General features: G+C 42.9%; 1 protein-coding gene across 2 annotated transcripts in view; it reads right to left on the bottom strand.

Moving 5' to 3' along the window:
- Positions 1-11938, bottom strand: part of LOC121377010 — a 44698-nt gene that overhangs the window by 15502 nt on the left and 17258 nt on the right. The window lies entirely within an intron of this gene.

Raw genomic sequence — 11938 nt, 5'->3', positions numbered from 1 at the left:
CTTTTCCGAATGGCGATGAGGAACCCGATTCCTCTACTGGATCTAATAACTTAATTATCCATTTGGAAGAAGACCTCCCAGAAGCTCCCACCGCTGAAATAAACATTTGTCCCAACCCAACCCCCGACTCTGTTGTTATTGGCGAGGTAAGCGCCAAATCTCAACGTGACGCAGCAAGCGCCAGTGGGTCACAGTCACCACCACCAACTCCAACTAAGACAGTGAAGAAGAAGAAAAAGATCCTTCCCCCTACACCACATCACGAGGGCCAGAGAAAGAGGAGGGTGGCGGAGGAGGTGACCCACGCATCAACGGATGAAGAGGTGGGTAAGTATAATGTCACTACTGCCAATCGTTACAGACTTTTGGCAGACGATATTTACGAAAAATATACCGGAGATGAAACTGCAAAAAAAAGTAAAATCTTTGTCAAACCCCCCACTTCCCCTCCCCCACCCCCCATATCTGGAATTAGACAAGTCTTTTTCGCTGGAAAAAAACCAACCAGATATGAGTACATTTTTTTACAAGAATCCATTAACTTTATCTCTTCAGATGCCTCTTTCAGTCTTGAATCCTCTCTTTTCTTTTTCACCAGGCTCACGGATGGAAGAGTTTTCATTCACTCAAAAACAGAGACCCCTCTACTTAAGTTAGGAAGCTACTTCTATCTTCGCCCCGATCCCAACTCCAGTGTTAGCGTAGAGATCTTATTTGAGACCATCTACCAGGAGCCCATAGACGTTAACAAGAGCCTGGAACATACCCACACCTCTACCCATTCCTACTCCCAGCTAGGGTATACCCAAGACTCCCAACTCAGTCAAAATATTCATCTCCAGGTTTTAAGTTCTATCCTCCACCCAATAACGTCAACAACAGTCTCTCACCATCCTCTTTATACGGTTCCTTTCAGGTCCGCACTCCCCCGACAGACGTAAACATGGATTCTTTTTCAGCGAGATTCCTCGCCTCCACGTTTTTCTCCGTCTGACTATGTTGACTTGTTTTTTCGTGACTCGTATGACGGCCATTCTGCAGAACGCCACGGTTGTTCGCGTTTAGTCTCTACATGTCCGAGCCTGTCCTAGCAGCACTGGAAGATTGACCACCCCACTCTAAGAAGAAATAGGAAGCGGGGTCGGCCCCTACTACTCTTTTTCTAGACTTTACATTGTTTTATAGTGATACCATCTCGTATCCTCCGGAGTCGGGCCCGTCCGCACCACTATACCAACCCATGACGACTGGACTATACCCTAGTCTGATACTCTACTCGTTCAGACGAATCCGGCTTCTCAAGATCTGTATTTCAGCACAGCACTACACCTTCAAACGTCTATCGACTGTCAATCTAGGGGTTTTCTTGACGGGATGCAACCCATCTCGTCCCTTTAAGCTGTGCACCCAAACGGCCTTAACGAGGCCACTCGCGTGGACATATCGATCGGACTTTAAACGTTTAGATCTGCGTTCAAAATTTTATGTCGAAATTACTTCTTTTTTGTAATATTATTAAATAGTCCGATCCTCTCTTCTTTCTCTTATTTAATTTTGGACTGTCCTTCTAAAATGCTCCAAATTATATAAATATTCGGCCGAGCAGTCAATTCTTTTTTATTTTTGGCTTGTAACCTTTTTCTTTTTTTTCTTTAATCTATTAACTTTATTACTAATTGCTATTTTCAAAATTCTGCCCATTTTCACCCCCCCCCCCCCCCCCCCCCCCCCGCTCCATCCCGAGTCAGGCCAGCGATCTTATTGGAGGTCGGACTCGGGATGGGCGTGTTCGAAACCCTAGTGGTATATGGGCACGTTAAACTAGTTATCATCATCATCATCATCAACTAAATACGTATTCCAAATTCTGCCCACTTCAAACTCAACCCCCCCCCCCCCCCCCTCTATCCTGGACTTAGTCACTGGCAAAGGCCAGAGATTATGCCCAGGACAGACATGCTTGAAACCTTCGTGGTATATGAGCATGTAAATAAATATTGGAATGGAATGCTAACACCGGACAAACCCGAACAAACTCCCGACACGCGATCACTAGCTAATTCTCAGGCCACTCGGCGGTCTCCGACTCCTTCCGTAGTGGGTTCGGAGACGGCCGGGAGGCCTTCTCACAGTAAACTACCATCTACGGACAAGTCCGAACCTCCAAACAATAAACATAAAATCCAGCCTAGTGTTAGAGCGTCTGCCCCATCAACCCCAAATCCCTCCCAAAAAGACTGTACGGCCCCTCCCAAAAAACCTACCCCACCGGTTGTGGAGGGAATATGGGGTGACGAGCCGTGCGATATCTTTGGTCCCGTAGCCACTGTCTCCCGTTTCAAATTTGTAGAAGAATTCACCGTAGTTAAAACTAAAAAATCCAAACGCAGCCTCCAGTTTGATAACGTAAACAAACCAGTCCGTTCAGATTGCGCTCCTCAACCAAAAAATCCCCTCCCTGGAAACGGAAAATAGCTCTTAAATCAACATGTCCCGGGGGTGAACTGTTAACCAAAAAAACTAACCATCCAGGTACCCTTGGCTTTCTATAAAGGGGTGGAGCCTGCTAAGGGCGGTTCTGGGATCGCCCCCCTTCATATTATGGGACCTACCGCACCACCCCAGTTTACTGTGGTCGGTACTAAACCAAATAAAGAAAAACTAAAAACCCCTGTAAACAATAGCTCTACCATACAAGATTTCACCTGCAGACGGCTGGTCAGGATGCCACCCGGACCGCTGTCTGCAGTGCAACTCCAAAATATTCTAATAAAAGAAAATCCAGATTTAGATATCAAAAATGTTACAATTTGGAGAAATGGCTACTGCGTGGACCTGATATTTTTCAGGTCCCAATCATACCCACTTCTATTGTTCAGACCGAAACCAATAAAATGTGCGCAGTGCCAGAGATGGGGACACAGCATTAAAAAATGTCGCTCTAGGGGGGACCCGGTTTGCTTTAGGTGTGGGGACAAGCACCCAAAGCGGGGGGCGGACAACCCATGTAATAACACACTAAAATGCGCTAACTGCAAGGGTCAGCACTATACACAGTCAGGAGTGCCACCACCATCAGGAAGCCATACGGGTACTTAACTCTAAGACCAGAGAGGAGTCCGTCCACCCGCCAAGGGGGGCTTATAACCCAGTCATGCGTCAAAGACACACACCGGCAGCCGCCCCCCCCCCCCCCCCCCACCCCTTTTTAGAACAAATAATTTTAATGCTGGGAACGCCTACCCAAAGCCCCCCCCCCCCCCCCCCTTTAATGAGGAACAGAAATAACGGCCCAGATCAGCCCATAACAGCAGAACAGCTTCTGCGTGTTTTAACTGGGCTGTTTCTGGACGGCTCCCTGGGGGCACCTATTAAGGGAAATTTAGATGAGGAAACTATTAAAATAGCCACACACTCAGCCTGTTCAGCCTTTTTACACCACCTCGGGATTACTATTAAAGATCCCAAAGTTCTAACAAATAGCTTTAATTGGTACGCACCGAGAATGGCCAAACCAACTCTTGTCTCCACACCTAGTCATCACAGTGTAGACTAGATTAATTAATTTAATAGAGTACTAAACAGTATTGCTACAAACTAATTATGGGAGACAAGAGAAATAAAGTTACACCTAATTATTTAACCAAACTTAATAATAACAGTAACAATAATAATAGAGTAAATAATAGTTATAATAATAACAATAACAACAACAGTGCTAATAAACAAACTAAAATTAAAATAGATAAATTTAAAGGTTTGACCATTCTCCAGTGGAATGCTAAAGGTATTAAATCACTGAACCATGGAGACGAATTAAAAAAATATATTTTAGACGCTAAACCGGCATACAAGAAACCTGGCTAAATAATGGTAATCAAGATAAAGTTAAAAATAAAAAATATTTTACTAACTTTAATATTCCAGGGTATTTTGGGGTTTTTTATAACAATAATTTTTCTACTAGAGGAGGTATAGCTACCTTTGTCAGGAATGACCTGTCTTACTCCCGCATCCCGCTCAAGGAGACCAATAATAATATTGAGGTCTTGGGCACTACAGTGTATGGCGGAGTCGAGAATGTAGATATTTATAATTTTTATGTCCACCCAGGCAGTCATCAAAACAAACTTACTATTAATAACTACCTGGAATCTATTTCTAAAACACAAACTAATAAGATAATTATTTTAGGAGATTTTAATTGCCGTAATTCTTTATGGGGATCTACCACTAATGATAAACAAGGGCTTATTATCGAACAATTTATGGAAACTGTTAAAACTGTCTGTTTAAATGATGGGTCTCCCACCTTTTTTTCTGACTCCTACAATTCCTGGACCTGGCTAGACCTCACTATGGTCTCAGAGGGGATGGCGTCTAAATGTGAGTGGCAGGTCATTAATGATTTTAATAGCGACCACCTCCCTATTATTACACATTACAATTTAAATGGGACATGGAGGGAAATACCTAAAGTTAAAGAAAAATGGAATTTTAATAAAGCAGATTGGCCAGGTTTCTATCAAATGTGCTTGAATCTTAGGCCGGAGAATATTAGAAATAATAATATAGATATTTTTAATAAGAATTTGAGTGGGTGGGAACTATTTTCTCGTGCCCCTATCCAGAGAGATTCAGGCACGCCCACTACGGATTTAGCCTCTGACTTCGCCAGTGACTAACTCCGGAGCAGGAGGGGGGGGGGGGGGGGGGGGGGGGGTAAGTTTGAGGTGGGCGGAATTTGGAAGAAAGCCATTTAGTAAGGTCAACGCGAGCGCGGACCAAATAGCAGACACTTCGTAAACTTGAAGTACACCGAGTGGGAGCCGTGCTCTGATTGGCTGAATTTCGATTCCTCGGTGAAGCCTGTTTTTTACCTAAGTCTACAAAGAGTAACTGCATCCAAAAACATGTCCGGACTCTAAAATTTAACCCAAAATAGTTAAGACTGCTCGGCCAAAAAGTTTTAAGGTGATTTTGAGCAATTGAACGGGCGCCAAAGTAAAATGCGTTAGACTACTTATAAAAAAATAAACATAAGAATTTTGAACTGCTTCCAAAACGTTTAAAGTCTAACTAGCCCAAAAAGAGGTTAGTACTCACGGAGGTGAAGGAGGTTGGCAAAGGGGAGGACGTCACGGTGTGCCACTGAAGTTGGAGGCGTCTAAATGCGGGATGCCCGGCCGGTAAGTGGATCCTGCTATCGACTTGGCTAATGCTCGATATTCTTTCCCGGCTACGATTTTGATGATTCGATGGAGGGTCGGGTTATCCATTTCTGGGAGTAGCAGTGCTTGATTGTAGCTTCCACTCCGGCGTACGGTGAGACAGATTCCGTGGCCATCCCGCATTGTGACGCTGTGGACGCAGAAGTCTCCCTCTGACGGGCTTGCTGGTAGCGGCAAGAAAGCGCTAAGCTTCGGTTGAGTGAATAAGTTCCGGACGTCCTCGATGTTGGTTTTCACTAGCTGGGAGTAGCGCGTTGGTAGTTTCCCGGCCTTAAGTGACCACTGCTCCTCAGTTTCAACAACAGGCTTCGGCGGTTGCGTCGGGGGTCCTGGCTTGACTGGTTGGTCTCCTGGTGACGCAATCGCTTTCCGCTTGGCAACGGCTACCGATCGGGCCTGGGACTCGACTGCGGCACTCTTCCTAGGTGGAGGTGGCATCACAGGAGTCCCGGAAGCTGAGTTCTGCGGAGTTTGTGGGGGCGACTCCATAACCGCCTGGTTAAGGTCTGCCCCTGGTGGTTCAACTGTTGGTTCCGGCTGAGCTGGATCCTCTGGTTTCCCCGGTGTAGATCGGTGCCGGGGATGTTCAACGCGAGTGGCAGGTCATTAATGATTTTAATAGCGACCACCTCCCTATTATTACACATTACAATTTAAATGGGACATGGAGGGAAATACCTAAAGTTAAAGAAAAATGGAATTTTAATAAAGCAGATTGGCCAGGTTTCTATCAAATGTGCTTGAATCTTAGGCCGGAGAATATTAGAAATAATAATATAGATATTTTTAATAAGAATTTGATTGATAATATTATAACAATAGCAAATAAAACTATTCCAATATCAAATGCTAAAGTTAGATATAACTCAGTACCTTGGTGGAATGATAATCTTGCTAGTATTATTAAATATAGAAATAAAATGCGTAAAAACTACCAGAAAGATAAAACTGGATAATTTAGGTAAATTTAAAGAAAGTAAATTTAAAGTTACACAAGAATAGTTTAAACTTAAAAAAGATTCATGGAATAAATTTTGCTCATCATTAAACAGCCAATCTAAGGTTACAGAAGTATGGGCAAAAATAAAACGCATCCAGGGAAAACCACTTCCTAAATCGTCTCTATTAAAAGCTAATAAACTCTACACTACTAATCAACAAAAAGCTACAGTATTTGGACAAACCTTCCAAAAAAAATCAAGTAATGGTAATTTCCCACTAAAATTCTCTAATAAAAAAGAAACTATAGAAAAAACCCATAAAATTCCCCTGGATGCAAAATTTTCTAAATATACTACAGATTATAATATTCCATTTACCCTCCAGGAAATGACTGAGGCTTTTGCTCACAGGAAGGGTACTGCTCCCGGTCCGGATAAATTTAACTATCTTTTTTTCCAAAACATGCCTGAAGCTACCCTCAGAATTTTCCTGGAACTTTATAATAAAGCTTCGAAACAGGGTTACCTCCCCCTTGCATGGAAGCATGCTGAGGTTGTTAGCCTCCCCAAGAAAGGGAAAGATTTAACTAATCCATCTAACTACCGTCCCATCTCTCTAACATCCAGTCTTTGCAAAACCATGGAGGCCATGGTTAATTCCAGACTCAGCTATTATTTAGAAAATAACCACCTTTTGACCATATACCAGAGCGGCTTTAGAAAAAACCACTCTACTTCCGACCACCTTTTTCGACTACAATCTGAAATTGCAAATGCTTTTAGTCATGGTGACAAAGTGGTCGGAATATTTGTTGATCTGGAAAAGGCTTATGATATGGTTTGGCGACACGGGCTATTAATCAAGGTGTATAACATGAGCATTAGAGGGCCTATGTTTGCATTTATTGAACGTTTTATTAACAATAGATCTTTTACTGTTAATGTTACAGAAACATTCTCTGATACTCTTAACCTTGAGAACGGCATACCCCAGGGATCCGTAATAGCCCCAACACTTTTCAGTATTTTTATTAACGATCTAGCTACTGCCCTAACTAGCTCGTCTAGAAAGGACACCAAGCTTAGTATTGGTTTATTTGCTGACGACACAGCTTTTTGGCGATCTGGAAAGTGTATAGAAAAAATTAAAATAGATATTCAAAAAGATATAGATAAACTACAAAATTGGGCTGAAACCTGGGGGGTTACCATCTCAAGATCCAAAACCTCTGCTATCCTTTTTACTAATAATCATTTCAAGAGACGGTATAAACTTAACCTAACACTAGATAATCACCCCATAGCTCAAGTACTGTCAGTTAAATTCTTGGGAGTCATTTTTGACCAAGCATTATCCTTTAACGAACATATAAAAGAAGTAGTTAAAAATTGTAACAATTATATTAATTTACTTAGAGTTATATCTGCAACCAATTGGGGGGCTGACAGACATACTCTTTTAATCATTTTTGAAGCTTTTATCGTCTCCAGGTTACAGTATGGTGCCCAAGCCTTCTGCTGTGCATCACCTACCCAATTGGATAAGTTAGAATCAATATATAATAAAGGGCTTAGAATTATAACCAAGATCTCCCCGAGCACATCAAACGACAGTCTGCGTGTGGAGCTGAATATGCTTCCTCTCAGTGTTTGGCGCACCCAGCTTTGTCTTAAACACTGGTTTAAAGCTAAATATTTAGTACCATTAAATCCTGTAGCAACTATGAAACCGAATAATGATGATTATTTACATATTAATATTAATTCCGCAGTTAATCTTAATAATAGAATGGCATCTAATTTAGAACTCTTGGATTATAATCTGGATAAATACTCTCCCCCCCCTTGGTGCCACCTTGGCTAATTAAACCGCCGAATGTTCCCTTGCTCTTAAGAAAGGAAATTTTAAAAACAGAATTCGAACCATTTAAAAATATAATATTTAGAGCAGCTTTAAATGATTATTACCCTGACCATATTCATATATACACAGATGGCTCCAAGGACCCACTTTCTGGTAAAGCAGGCATGGCCTTCTGTGTCAAGCCTAGCTTGCCTAACATTTCTAGCTCCCACCATGCCAGAGTGACAGACCACGTTTCTGTATTTACTACAGAATTGATGGCCATTTACTCTGCGCTTAAGTGGATTCTTACTAATGCTACTAATTATCCGGCTCCCCAAAAATTTCTTATACTATCTGATTCCCTGAGCTCACTACAAGCTCTCCAGAATCTTAAATTCAAGAGTTCTTACTTAATTAAACAAATTATAAATATGATCAATTTTAACAATAGTAAAGGGTTATTTATAATTTTGGAATGGGTTCCTGCACATGTCGGCATCTCTGGCAATGAAAACGCTGATTTATTAGCTAGAAAAGCTTTATTAATGGATAAAATTGAAATTAATATTAATATTAATCTTAACGAAATCATGGCCATAGCTCATAAAAAAATTCTTAACTTTTGGCAAACCGAATGGAACATTAAAACAAGACTATGACATTATCTAATCAAACCTAAAGTTAATTCGAAAAGACCCACTTATTCTAATGTTAAAGCCGAAAAAATTATCACTAAACTGCGCCTTGGTGTTGTTCTTGGTCTGACGATACTCAATTTAAAATTAAAAAAAGTAACACAGCACTCTGCGTTACTTGTAAAAAAATAGATAACGTAAGACATTTCCTTTTTTATTGTAATAAATATACTAATGAAAGAAATATTCTTAAAAAAATAATGGATAATCTAAATATTAAATTTTAATCCTGTTAAAATATTTAACCCGCCCCCCCGCTCTCAAACAGGAGGTGGAACGGGCTATTCTAACTTTTGTAAATGACACCAAAATAATTATATAACAAGTAGCTGGCACATAAAATTAAAATTAATTAAATAAGCTAAGTACGGTCCGAGGACTCTATTGTTATACTCAATCAGGAGCCTGCCAATTTTTAACACTCACCTTACAACGGCTGACAGATGGCTGGTGGCAAACTTTGTCCAGGGTGGTAACGGCTCTGGCCTTACCCTCCCGTGGACAAACCGAAAAACCATTTCTATATTATTTTTTAACTCCTTCTTAATGATAAATGTTCATTTTTTTTTAATTAACTATATTAATAAACTTTTTCTCCTTTTTAATCCATTTTAGAAACACCGAACAGCCTATACACATTATTCTCTCATTCACTTATTGGCGTATTGACTGGAGAGTTGTAACATCCACATTCCTCTCTTTCTTTTTTTTCCAGAGAAGGAATCGAAATCCAGCCAATCGCAGCTGCTTATTATCCGCCTGTTGTTCCTTTAACACTGGCTTCTTTTTATCTCAAACGGCTCCGACTAGGGATTGAGATTCAGCCAATCGCAACGCACCTCTTCATACTGAGTATCGCCTATCGATCCGCTCCACTCCTAACACACACTGTGTATTCTTTCTTCTGTCTTAATTGACGACTGCCGCTCACGAGTGCTTCCGAGGTGCCATTCGGTGATATCCGGAGAGCCGGGTCTTGCCGTGTGCTGCCTTGGGACATCGCCTTGCGCGGCATATCTTATTATCTCTTCCATCTTAAGTTATATGGAATTTTTCTTTTCACTTTCCTTCTTTTCCTGCTGGCCTCTGCTAGTACGTCTATCCTTTACTGTTATCTTTACTTAAATGAATATCTATTGGGTGTTGGGGCTATTGGCTGGGTGGGATCGGGTTCTGACCAATTAGAACTCGGTCCCTTAATAAATGTCTTCTATTTGGTCCGTGCTTCTAGCCGGCCAAAAAAAGTATAATCTGACGACTTCTACTACGGCTAGCGAAGAAGCAAGACGTGTGCGCCTGCTCTCTTGAGTTACCCCCCCCCCCCCCCCCCCCCCGGGGGGACTCATAGCCAGTTATGGAGTGCTGCTGGAATACCGCGTCACGTACACCGGGCCACGGGCAACCGTGACCTTGGTGTACGGTGACCCGGTCAGGAAACCACCGAGGAAGAGAGGAAGGAGGAAGACGGACGCGCCAGGGACGGACCGGGGGGGTACAAAACCGGCAGCTCAACTGCCGGCGGCGGCCCCTTACGTTGGACATCCCCAGCACCGATCTACACCGGGGAAACCAGAGGATCCAGCTCAGCCGGACCCAACAGTTGAACCACCAGGGGCAGACCTTAACCAGGCGGTTATGGAGTCGCCCCCACAAACTCCGATGAACTCAGCTTCCGGGACTCCTGTGATGCCACCTCCACCTCGGAAGAGTGCCGCAGTCGAGTCACAGGCCCGATCTGTAGCCGTTGCCAAGCGGAAAGCGATTGCGTCACCAGGAGACCAACCAGTCAAGCCAGGACCCCCGACTCAACCGCCGAAGCCTGTTACTGAAACTGAGGAGCAGTGGTCACTCAAGGCCGGCAAACTACCAACGCGCTACTCCCAGTTAGTGAAGACCAACATCGAGGACGTCCGGAGCCTATTTACTCAACCTAAGCTCAGCGCTTTCATGCCACTACCAGCAAGCCCGTCAGAGGGAGACTTCTGCGTGCACAGCGTCACAATGCGGGATGGCCGTGGACTCTGTTTCACCGTACGCCGGAATGGGAGCTACAACCAAGCACTGCTACTCCCAGAAATGGACAACCCGACCCTCCATCGAATTATCAAAATCATAGCCGGGAAAGAGTATCGATCACTAGCCAAGTCGATAGCAGGATCCACTTACCGGCCAGCCATCCCGCATTTTGACGTCTCCAACTTCATCGGCTCACCGTGACGTCCTCCCCTTTACCAACCTCCTTCACCTCCGTGAGTACTATGTTTTCTGGGCTAGTTAGACTTTAAGAGTTTTCGACCGAGTTCTAAATTCTTATGTTTATTTTTTTGTAAATAGTCTAACGCATTTTATTTTGGCGCCCGTTCAATTGCTCAAAATCACCTTAAAACCCTTTCGGCCGAGCAGTCATAAACTTTTTGGTTTTAAATTTAGAGTCCGGACATGTTTTTGGATGCAGTTACTCTTTGTAGACTTAGGTAAATTACAGGCTTCACCGAGGAATCGAAATTCAGCCAATCAGAGCACGGCTCCCACTCGGTGTTACTTCAAGTTTGCGAAGTGTCTGCTAGTCGGTCCGCGCTCGCGTTGACGTTACTAAATGGCTTTCTTCCAAATTCTGCCCACCTCAAACTTACCTCCCCCCCCCCCCCCCCCCCTGCTCCGGAGTTAGCCACTGGCGAAGTCAGAGACTAAATCCGTGGTGGGCGTGCCTGAACCTTTTTGGATAGGGGCACGTTAATACAGTTCCCAGTCCCAGTATAATCTGAACCTAGTGTGAGAGTGGTTGCGTGAATGTTTGCTTTTCGCCGTGGCTTGGCGGCGCATACACCTGGGAGTGTCTGTGCCGCCCGCCACAGGCGGAATATATGGCTGGGTGTGAATGTGTTTTAGTTTTTAATTATTTATGGTATATTGATTATATTTTTAATTAATTGTTACAATAAATGCATTAATTAGTTGTTAAACCTTCCTTTTAGCATTTTAACTTAGTATTATTTTAATTTATATGCTCCATTTTTTTAATCAAACAGGTTTTAAACGGTATTAATTTGATCGGTCAATATTGTATATATACAAACAAAAAACCCTGACCGGTGCTCGGCGCCGCCCACTTAACGAATGAGTGGTTTCTTGTGTGACACCGAGGATTATATAGCAATGACATTTGTCATCCGTGTAGGTGACGCACCCCTTCGGGTGTAGAGCTCACGAATGCTTGGGGAGAAC

The sequence above is a fragment of the Gigantopelta aegis genome, chromosome 7 (assembly GCF_016097555.1).
Source record: "Gigantopelta aegis isolate Gae_Host chromosome 7, Gae_host_genome, whole genome shotgun sequence".
In the NCBI taxonomy this organism is placed as follows: domain Eukaryota; kingdom Metazoa; phylum Mollusca; class Gastropoda; order Neomphalida; family Peltospiridae; genus Gigantopelta; species Gigantopelta aegis.
This window is presented reverse-complemented; position numbering and strand designations above follow the sequence as displayed.